This window comes from Aethalodelphis obliquidens, unplaced genomic scaffold (assembly GCF_003676395.1).
Source record: "Aethalodelphis obliquidens isolate GAN/ISIS:26980383/991018 unplaced genomic scaffold, ASM367639v1 scaffold127, whole genome shotgun sequence".
Lineage (NCBI taxonomy): Eukaryota > Metazoa > Chordata > Mammalia > Artiodactyla > Delphinidae > Aethalodelphis > Aethalodelphis obliquidens.
In genome coordinates this window covers 1,158,610-1,168,287 of record NW_020838071.1, presented here as the reverse complement: position 1 = coordinate 1,168,287, position 9,678 = coordinate 1,158,610, and the positions used below count along the sequence as shown (strand labels likewise).

General features: G+C 40.7%; 1 pseudogene; it reads left to right on the top strand.

Moving 5' to 3' along the window:
• The first annotated feature begins 3,614 nt into the window (after positions 1 to 3,614).
• Positions 3,615 to 5,152, top strand: LOC113615965 (ubiquitin-conjugating enzyme E2 variant 1 pseudogene; annotated as a pseudogene).
• The last annotated feature ends 4,526 nt before the right edge of the window (positions 5,153 to 9,678 follow it).

The window sequence follows — 9,678 nt, the reverse complement described above, 5'->3', positions numbered from 1 at the left end:
AAGCCACAGGTCAGTGATAAGAAAGTACTATAACTGCCAAGTTTCATCTCAGGTAGCTTTTCTCTTTTTGTTTTTTATTCTGTGCTAATCATAGAAAGTCCAGGGTATAATGTCTGTCACAAATAATCAGAGAGGTACATTATCACACTATGTATATCAGTTATATCTCAAAAGGTGATAACTGTTAGAGCAGTGTAAGGGTTTGGAGCTTAGGATAAAATTTCATAAGATGCCAATGTTAAGTGGCATTTTATTTGACACATGTAGGTATTTTAAACTTTTATATTTCTGAGTACTGGATCATAACTGCACATGAATTACCCATAAATGTATAATATAGAGAACTATTTAGAGACACATGGTACTATATATGAATATTCATCTAAAAAGCTCTTGAGGGCTTCCCTGGTGGCGCAGCGGTTGAGAGTCCGCCTGCCGATGCAGGGGACGCTGGTTCGTGCCCCGGTCCGGGAAGATCCCACATGCCGCGGAGCAGCTGGGTCCGTGAGCCATGGCCGCTGAGCCTGCGCGTCCGGAGCCTGTGCTCCACAACGGGAGAGGCCACAGCAGTGGGAGGCCCGCGTAACCCCCCCCCCAAAAAAAAATAAATTAAAAAGCTCTTGATAGTTCATTAAACTTCACAGTTTGTTGGCGGCACATAAATGGCAAAGACTATCCACATTTCTGAAAGCAAGAGACAGTCTCAGTGAGACTTAGATCATAAATGAAGGAAGAACTCCATACTCTAGCATGAACGTTGAATCAGGTAGTGATGTTGAAATCCTTATGGCAATTAATGTCACTGGAAGTTTGACTGAAAATACAGCCACCTCCACTCCACCAGAAGGTCTGAATCTTACTGGGCGACTAACCACTTAACATTGGCCCACAAGTACTAACACTGTGTCACTGTTACTGGCTACATATATAGAAATAAGTGCAGCCAGTTTTGTGCTTGCTAAAGACTGAATGTTTGCATCCTCCCAAAATTCGTAGGTTGAAATCCTAATCCCCAGTATGATGGTATTTGGAAGTAGGGCCTTTGGGAGGTGATTAGGTCGTGAAGGTAGAGCCCTCATGAATGGGATTAGTACCCTTATAAAAGAGATTCTAGAGGGATCCCTCATCCTTCTACCATTTGAGACAGAAAAACGGCTGTCTATGAGCCAAGAAATAGGCTCTCACAAGACAACGAATCCTCCAGAGCCTTGATCTGGGACTTTCCAGTCTCCAGAACTGTGAGAATAAATGTTGTCTAAACCACCCAGCGTATGGCATTCTGTTACAGCAGCCTGAATGGACTAAGAGAGTGCTTTTGCCTTAAATCAGATGAGTTTGGCTTTAATTAATGCAACTGAATGATGATGATCAACAAGGTAAATTCTGGAGTCAGACTTCCATATGAGTCCTGGGTGAATCACTCAAGAACCATGTGAGCCTCCTTTTCCTTCATTGTAATAAAGAAGCTGGTAAACAACCGTCACTACCTTTTCGTAAAGTTGTAAAGATAATCTACATTAAATAAAACCACAAAATGAAAAATTCTAGAGTAACAATACAAGACCTTGCTCTCATTAGACATTTTGGACATCTAAGAATACCTGTCCCCAAGAGAAAAGTGCATAAAAAATAAAGTGGTATGTTAAGAAGTTCTTTAGATTGGCTATTGTTGGATGGTTGGTGTTCGATGGATTTATGAGTTCCTTATACATAGTCTTGGGTCCACTTTTGTGTATTTTCAAAATCATCCAAAATATAAAGTTAAAGATGTTCATTAAGGTAAAATAGAATAGAAACAGAGGAAAATGCTGCAATTCAGTGGTTCTCAAAAGTGGTCCCTGAGACCAGCAGCATGAGCAGCTTTGTGGGATCTGGTATGAAATGCAAATCTTCAGGTCCCACCCTGAAAACTCAATCAGAAACTCTGAGGGTGGGACCCAGTAGTCTGTTTTTAAACATGCCCTCTAGGTGATTCTAATGAACCCTAAAATGTAAGAACCACTGATGTAATGAAAATAATATTGGTCCAAGAGTTAAGAGATATGAATTGTAATTCAGAATTAATTGGGTTTGTGATCTTGGACAAGCCACTTGCCTTCTTTGAGCCTGCTTCCTCATCTCCAAATGAAGTCTGGATTGTGTGATCTTTTGGGCCCTCATTTCCAAGTGCAGTTAGAAAATATCATTTCATAAACAGAAAATATTTCAGATTTCCCATTATAAAGGGCATTGGTGTTTGGATTTTACTATTAAGTCTAGATGACTTGGGTTGATTTACTTGTGTTTTTAATGATTCTGCATTATATTTGATACAGAGTGAGAACTTATACTGTCTATAACTAAAATACATTTGAGAAATTTACACGTAAGCTCTGAGTTATAACTATTTATTAATAAAGTCTTAGTATGAATCTTAAAAGTGTTTTTAAAGGTATTTTAAACACCAAAGCTTGTCAGATATTTCTGCAAGTCTGCCACATTCCTCTATTTCATAAAGAGATGTTAAAAATGCACAGTGTCATGAAACTTGGGGCACTCTGAGTTATCCTTAGGGTGGGCAGAGAGGACATGAACTGAGGGGCAGAGGTTAGGAATAAATTCTATGAAGTCCCACCATCAATTGCCAGGACCTTTCTGGAGCTGAGCATTTGAAAATATAAGCTAAGTAATTAGGAACATGAGGCATGTTAGACTTGGAAGGGTATAAGCAAAGACCACATTCAGAAGCAGAGAGAGAAGCCAGGAGGTCTTTTTTTTTCCAGATGTGATCAGGCTACAAGGAGGAAGGCCAGAGCTTCCTTTGCTGTCATCCCATGTAACCCCCCAGATGCCGATAGCACTTCTTGAGACTTGAAGACACCAGGGTCGCTCTCAGAATTGAAGCCTTGCTCCTTTCAATCATTATTAAAGAGCAATTTAATGGGAAACCAAGAAAGCGTCATGTGACTGGGCCCTCAGGGTTCAGAGAACGTAATATCCAGGGCTGAGAAAAGGGGTCAGTCCTCAGTAACAATCCAGAGGAAGGCAATTCCTTCCCAGAGTGGTCTATTATTTGTAGGTTTAGATTGCAGGGGGCTTGAGGAACAACATGGCAGTGAGTTTCCTGGGTTTTTTTTTTTTTTTTTTTATCACTTCCATACATTTTTGTGACAGAATGCTACAAAAGCTTCCAACCCAGAACTGCCAACAAGCACAGATTAAAACAAAACAAAACAAAACAAAAACCTGCTTTCCCTAGCTGAAGGCCCAGAAAATGGGTACCTTAACAACAGAATCCTTTTTGGTAATAGCTACCCTACTCCAGTGCAAAATACATGGAACATTGGAAAAACTGTACCCCTTCCCCAAAGTTCCACTGAAGCCAAACACAAGCAGATCTTTCACTCTGCCACTCCCCCCTGCACCACAGAGAGGTGGCAGCCCTCTGATTCCCCTGCCCAGTGGAGTTGGCAGAGCTGAGGGGGGTGCTAGTCATCTGTCCTCTGCCCAGCATAGGCAGGCTGTGCACCAATTCCCCTACAGGAAGAGTACTGGCGAAGCTGAGTGGAGATCTGATCTTCCATTCCCCCACCGGCCAGAAGCAGGCGTTATTACCATTCTCCCTCCCCCCCAGGATGGTGTCAGTGGGCTCCAGCAGTGAACAGACTCTCCAGATCTTCCTGGAAGAAATAAGACTAAATGAGGTGGTATGAGGCAGAGCTAGTCCCCACTAGGCTTCATAGCCCTTTCCCTGTGTCTGTGGAACACAACGGGGAGCAGATTCTCAACTCCCCCCACCACCAGCAATGAGGTAGATGAGGTGATGAGAGGTGGAGCCGGCAGACACTCTATTTCCCTCTCCTCATGTAGTGCCAGTGGGGTCCAGCAGGGAGCTGAGCTTCCACATTCACTCAGCATCAACAAGGCAGTGAAAGTCAGTGTCACACATTTGCTGGGAAGATGTCAGCAGAGGGAAGGGCTGGCTGAACTTCCACCTCAACTGTCTTCAGTGAGGTGTAAGTGCTCTGTTCCTCTTTTGTAAGGGTGATACTGGTCGGGTCCAGTGGGAAACTGAACATAACCCCCACCTGGACCTCATGCTACACCTCAACAGGTGTAATAAACTCTGATCTAAATCTCACACCTTATACCAAAAAAAAAAAATTCAAAATGTTCATGCATTTAAATGTAAAACTTAAAACTATAAAACCTTTATGAGAAAAGAAATACTAGGAGAAAATCTTTGGGATCAGGTCTAGGTGAACAGTTGTTAAACTTGATACCCAAAGCATAATCCATAAAAGGGAAAAATGATTAATTGGACCTCACTAAAAATATAAACTTTTGCTCTGCAAAAGACCCTGTGAAGAAGATGAAATACAAGCTTAAGAGTTGGAGAAAATATTTCTAAAGAAGAATATGACAAAGTAGTAGTATCCAGAACATATGAAGAACTCTTAAAACTCAATGGAAACAACAAAGGAAAAATCCAATTAGAAACTGGGATAAAACATAAACAGACACTTAACCAAAGATAATATTCAGATGACAAAGAAGCATAAGAAAGATGTTTGACATCATTAGCCATTAGGGAAATGCAAATTAAAACCACTCTGAGATATCACTACATGTCTATTAGAATTCCTAAAATTAAAAAAAAAGATAGTGAAGGAGCGACAGCAACACAAGGTGGCAGCCACAGCAGGCTCGCGACTAAAAGTCCCTCGCAATTTCCAACTGTTGGAAGAGCTCAAGGAAGGCCAGAAAGGAGTAGGAGATGGTACAATTATCTGGGGTCTAGAAGATGATGAAGACATGACACTTACAAGATGGACAGGGATGATCATTGAGCCCCCAAGAACAATTTATGAAAACCAAGTATACAGCCTTAAAATAGAATGTGGAGCTAAATACCCAGAAGCACCCCCCTTTGTAAGACTTGTAACAAAAATTAATATGAATGGAGTTAATAGTTCTAATGGAGTGGTGGACCCAAGAGCCAAATCAGTGCTAGCAGTATGGCAGAACTCATATAGCATCAGTTGCCCTGCAAGTGCTTCAGCGCCTAATGATGTCTAAAGATAATATGAAACTCCCTCAGCCGCCTGAAGGACAGCGTTACAGCAGTGAATCAAAAAGAAAAACCACCAGCCCTCCCTTACCCCCCATTTGATTTAAACAGTCTTCATTTTCCACAGTAGTAAATTTTCTAGATACGTCTTGTAGACCTCAAAGTACTGGAAAGGAAACTCCCATTCAAATGCAGTTTATCTTAAGATACTGTAAATGTGATACTAATTTTTTTGTCCATTTGAAATATATAAGTTGTGCCATAACAAATCATCCTGTCAAGTGTAACAACCACTGTCCACATATGAACTTCTGGGATCAAGAAAGTGTATTTAAATCGATTCCCGTCATAACCAGTGGGGCACATCTAACTCAACTGTGAAAAGACACATCACGCAATCACCTTGCTGCTGATTACATGGCCTGGGGTCTCTGCCTTCTCCCCTTCCCCTCCCCCAGCCTCCTCCCTCCCTGCAACAGCCCTCCAGCTGGGGGTGGCTTCTTAGAGTAGATGTGAAGGTTTCAGGTCACAGCCTGTGGGACTCCTGCTGGGTGTGTGTGGGTGCTTCGTCTGCACGCCTGGTTTCTTTCTTTAAGTCTTAAATGCTGCCCCCCTTCCAAGCCACCATCCTCTTCCCACTCTCCACTACCACCCTTGGCCGAAGCATAGATTGTAACCCCCTCAGCTCCCCTCTGAAATTGGCCTTTGGTGAAGAATTCAGGGCTTTCCCCATATCTTCTCCCTCCACCTTAATCGAGAGTGCTGCTTTGTCCTTCCTCCTCCTCAAGTCCCTTTTGGCACCATCACCTCCCAGCACTTTCCATGACACTTCCTTGCTTTAATCAGAAGCCATCAGTTAAGGTTGGAAAGTGTCTCTGACCTCCCTCATTTAGTTTTGGAACCACACTTTTTACTCTCCACCAGCCTGGGAAATGAATATTGGGTGCTCAGCCCTGCCACCCTCTGCTGTCGTCATCAGCTGATGCATTTTTTTAGCTCAGGTTTTGATAAGGTGAAAAGAACAGTCACCAGGGTTACTGAGACCTGCCAGCTCTAAAGTCCTTGGTGGTTAAACTTGGAGAAAGGCCACAGAAGACACTTGTAGGCACACACAATCCCTCTGAATGAATTGTTTTCTTTTCCTGTAATTGCTTTTGCTTTTAAAATTTGAAGAAGTTTTAAACAGGGCTCTCACTGGGTCATCCTTGCAATCCATTTGGGTCTAGTTTGGAATCTGACAACTGGATCAAAAAGAACCTTAGATTCAATGCATACTTTGCTGCTTCTCACGGTCCTCAGCAGGGATAAGAAAGAACTTGTTTGTACCCCAAGTGGATCCCCAAAATTGGTGGGCTTGACTTCCTGGCAAATTGCTGCGTTTTTCCACTTTCCTGTTCAGGACCACTAAATGCTGAGATGTGGATGCATACCAAAAGAAAAGCAATTCATTGTATCTAAGGGTTTTTCTTTTTTTTTAGTGTTTGTATAAAACCACCTTTTGAAGCAGCAACCATCAAGTCTGAAAAGCAGCTGATGTTACCATTAATCTTTTTCTGGGGAAACCCTTAGTTCTAAGGATTTAACATCCTGTAAGTAAAGCTTAACATAACAGTATTCCATAAGCAGCCTTTTCATTTTTCAGACCATTGCCTGATTTTAATATAATAAAAAGAAGTGTGCATTAATATTAAAAAAAAATAGTGACAGCACCAAATGCTGACAACAATGAAAAGAAACTGGAACACTCAAACGTTGCTCGTGGGAATATAAAATTTTACAGCCCCTCTGGGCAACAGTTTGGCACCTTCTTATAAATCTAAACATGAAACTGCCATATTGCCCTGCAAATGCAATCTGGGTTATTCATCCCAAAGAAATGAAAACTTATGTTCACACAAAAATCTGTACACAAAGGTTCAGAGAAGTTTTATTTGTAATAATTGAAAATGGACACAACCCAGATACCCTTCAACTGGTGACGGGTTAAACTAACTGTGGTACTTTCATCCCGTGGAACACTTCTCTCAAATAGAAAGGAATGATCTATCGATACAGGCAAAAAGAAAAGTACACAGAGTGAAAGCACCAATCTCAAAAGGTTATGTGCTGTATGATTCTATTTATATAACATTTTCGAAATGACAAAATTGTAGAGATAGATGACAGATTAGTGGTTGCCAGAGGTGAGCAATGTTGTGGGATGGGATGTTGGCAGTGATAAGACTGTTCTGTATGTTTACTGTGATGGTGAATCTACAAACCTACGTATGTGACAAAATTGCATAGAACTAAACACACACACATGAACAAGTAATACTGGGGAAATCTTGCAGGGTAAGTAATACAGGACAGTATTTCAAGAGAATAAAATTTTATAACATTGGTCCTTGCTACTCAAGAGGTGAGCCTGGGACCAGCATAATCAGCATCAAATGGAAGTTTGTGAGCAATGTAGACTCTTGGGCCCACCCCAGACCTACTGAATCAGAATGCCAGATCCCTGGGCAATTCGTACACACATTCAAGTTTGAGAATCACTGGTCCATACTTTATAACAAGAGTTAAAGGCTCAGCTCCAAGTCTCTGGATGCTTTTATGAGTATAGGCACCATGTCTGTCTGTCTTCTGCGGTACTATGCCTTTTGCCTAACACAGTGCCTGGCACATAGTAGATGCTCAGTAAGTAGTTTCTTTTTAAATGAATGAACTCAGTTCCCATGTACCTTGTAACATCTTCCCAGGTCTGGAGACGGGTCTCTGCTCTTAGTGACAGGACACGCTGTACCTGAGAGAGTACGACATTTGTACTCATTAAGCCTTTCTAAATTCAATCTTTCTAGTACTGACTACATTCTAGATACTGTGCAAGGTATGGGGGAACGCAGATTTAATGTATTGTCTTTAAGAAGAATTACCATCTAATAGGAAAGGCAGATATGGAAATAAGTATTATTTGCTGTAGCAGAGTTTATTATCTTCACCTCCTTTAGCAAGAACTTCCAGAAACCTCTTCCCTCCAGAACTCTACTGTGGACTTGCAAATGAAGACACCTGGGTATGGAGGAAGGCATACGGGACCAAGAACAACAAGACTGTGTGTGCTACAGATTGGGTATTTGGTCTTAGGCAAGTTATTTCACTTTGTAACTTTCATTATCTTCAGCTGCAAAACAAAGATGAAATCATCTCCATGAGACTACTGAAACTATACATTTGGAAATACTGTGTCAACTGAAAAGTAAAAGACCTCTAAAACTTAAATAATTTTTGTTATAAGAATATTCTGGAAATAAGTTCACAATGCTCGGAGGTGGAAATGGCATTGCTCTTTCTATGAATCTGATATAATATGATAGAACACTCTTCAGTCTATTTTAAGCAATTATTTCTTCATAGATAGTATGACTATCCATGCTACTTTTAGGTTTATAATTTATAAATATTTGTAAATATATATTTGATGCAATAGAGTTAGCATCATCATTTTCTCTAGCAAGAGCTTTCAGTCACTTCTCTCCTCCAGAACTCTATTCTGTATTCCCAAATTAAGACACTGGGATGTGTGACATATAAATAATATTTCAAATAGTTAACTTCCTCAAAGGGACCTTTTAAATATTTGGGACACAAACACACTCTGGGCATTAACAGCCTTTAATGATCTGGTACAGGCCACATGCAGTTTAGGCGGCTTCCTTCCCAGACATGCCTGTTACGTAAGGCTGAGTTGATAATGAGTAAAATTGTTTCTGGTATTTCAACTCACCCTCTAAGTTCTCTTGAGATATTCTGGACAAAGCCCAAGATTCTACAAGTGGGTCATTTTCAGCTAGGTGTAAGCTTTCAACTCACAGGGAACTTGACTACATAAATCAGTTACAGATGGAGAAGAAGGAAATATGAGCTTTAAAATATCGACTCAAAAGGTTTTTGCAAATGCCCTTGGATTTAATGTTATTTGGGGCCTACTTGTCTCTGATGGCCTCAACAATTGGGCAAAACTATTCAAATAGTTCAGTCCTTCCTGGCTTTGGTGATAATGACCAGAAATTAATGGATCAAAAATCATAATCATATTCATGAACACAAGGCTGTGTATTGATCATAAAGTTAGGAAAGCATCACTGCTTACCTTAAGTATGGCAGGGTAGGCCTGCGATAAAATTACAGACACCATTGGAATAAATGAAAAGTTCCAGGCAAAATGCATCTGATTTGTATGTGGGAAAAGCCACATATTACTCTCTGGCCAGGGGTCATCCTGAGAAACTTAGAGCAAGCTTTCCCTGTGTTCTTTTAGAGGGCAAAATAGGAGTCAGTTTTTCAGGATAGCAGGGAGGCAAATTCTCAATCAGTGTAAAAGTGGAACTTAGTAAATATTAACACCTTTAACAAATTGATTAAGCACCTGCTAAGTAACCCAGCCCATTATAGATGCTTGTCATTTATTAGTGAACCAGATAGACAAAATCTGCATTTCATGAGGCTTCATTTTGGGTTTCGAGACACGAACAATAAACGATAAAGATAATAACTAAACTATGTAGCATGCTAGGGAGTGCTAAGTACAATTAAACGATGATAAAGGAATGCAGAAAATAAAGAACGCATATAACTCAGCCACAGAA